General features: G+C 39.7%; 1 pseudogene; it reads left to right on the forward strand.

The window, feature by feature from the left end:
- The first annotated feature begins 1254 nt into the window (after window positions 1-1254).
- LOC102855315 overlaps window positions 1255-1815 on the forward strand; it is a 740-nt pseudogene continuing 179 nt past the window's right edge.

Below are 1815 nucleotides of genomic sequence, written 5' to 3' on the forward strand. Positions count from 1 at the left end.
TTAGTGTTAGCCAGTTCTTTTTGGTACAGTGACTCTGTGTTTTCCTTCTATCTTCTTTTGATGCTTCCTGGATCATTCAGGATTTTGCTCTTAGCATCTCTCAGTTTGCAATTCAAGGCTTGAATTTGCTTTCCAGTTCTTTCAACTGAGAAATGCTAGGTGAATTCTTATCTTTTTATTTTCTGACTCAAACTTTTTGCACATAGCTTTATATTTTGGTTTGCCTTCTTGAGCTACCTTTTCAAATCAACATTCTAATGTAATTTTCATAGGTTCTTCTGATATCAATGATGAGAAATAGTGCATGGGGGTTGAAGGAAGACTTATTGTGGTGTCAGGAACCCTAAAAATTGGCTGTTCCAGCCATTGCATTAGCCCCTGTTGTGGGGGCATTGTCTCCAGCTACTTTAACTGCAGGCACATGGTCTTGCAAATCATTAATAGCTGTGGGACCAGTGTAAGAGAGAGAGCTTTCTACATCGTGAGGTATGCTGGTGACAGTAGTAGAGAGAGGGTGGAAACTGTGGCACTGCTTTGAAGAGACTGTGGCAAAGTGTAACAAGAAGAACTCTACATTTATGTCACAGTTAAAGTTTTTGCTTCCCAGATGATGTAAGAAAAAGTTGATTTATAATTACACTGAGGTAAGGTTTGCTGAATGATTGAAAAAACTAGAGGCTTCTTGCATCTGTGCTGCTGAACTGAACCCAGACTGTCACTCACTAAAGAATTGTTTCTTGTTAATTTGGCTTGGTTCTTGTGGACTTATATTAATTTTCTTTAGCCTCCGTTTGAACTTGCTTGTGGATAATTGACAGACTGACCCACAGTCCACCCTGCCCTGGTTTTGATTGCTGATATTGAACTTCTTCTCCAAAGATTCCTTCTATAGATGTATCAACCTGATTCCCCAGTCATCCCATCAGGTGAGGTACATGTGTAAAGTCACTGTGTGGTTTTTTGTTGTTTTTTTTTTTAAAGTATTCACAGTGAATAAATCATTGAAAATACAAAATTTGATCATTCTATTTCCAGCCTTATTTCTATCACAAAGCCCATGTTTTCCAACTACTATTTCTTCTTTATAGTTTCCAGCTCTTGCATTCTAGTTACCAGTTACCGTTAATGCATCTTGTTGCATGTTTGGTAAATTTTGGACTGCAAGATTTAGTAAAAATGTTCAATTTCTTCCTCTTTGACTCTAGATGTAGGAGTGTACAGTTGAATAATAGTAATATTAACAGGTCATCTAAGATGGCGGCGCTGGGAGAACCTGTGCGGCTGGAGAGGGATATTTGTAGAGCAATTGAATTGTTGGGAAAACTACAAAGGAGTGGAGAGGTCCCACCACAGAAACTTCAGGCCTTACAAAGAGTTCTTCAAAGTGAATTCTGCAATGCTGTACGAGAGGTGTATGAACATGTTTATGAAACTGTGGACATCAGTAGCAGTCCTGAAGTGAGAGCTAATGCAACTGCAAAGGCTACTGTTGCGGCATTTGCTGCCAGTGAAGGGCATTCTCATCCTCGAGTTGTTGAGTTACCAAAAACAGAAGAGGGCCTCGGATTCAATATTATGGGAGGCAAAGAACAAAACTCTCCAATCTATATCTCACGAATAATTCCAGGTGGGATTGCTGATAGACATGGCGGCCTCAAAAGAGGAGATCAACTCCTTTCTGTTAATGGAGTGAGTGTCGAAGGAGAACATCATGAAAAAGCTGTAGAGCTGCTGAAAGCAGCCCAAGGGAAGGTTAAATTAGTGGTCCGATACACACCCAAAGTCTTAGAAGAAATGGAGTCATGCTTTGAAAAA

The sequence above is a fragment of the Elephantulus edwardii genome, unplaced genomic scaffold (genome assembly GCF_000299155.1).
Source record: "Elephantulus edwardii isolate Elephantulus edwardi_28Jun2011 unplaced genomic scaffold, EleEdw1.0 scaffold00274, whole genome shotgun sequence".
NCBI classification, from domain to species: domain Eukaryota; kingdom Metazoa; phylum Chordata; class Mammalia; order Macroscelidea; family Macroscelididae; genus Elephantulus; species Elephantulus edwardii.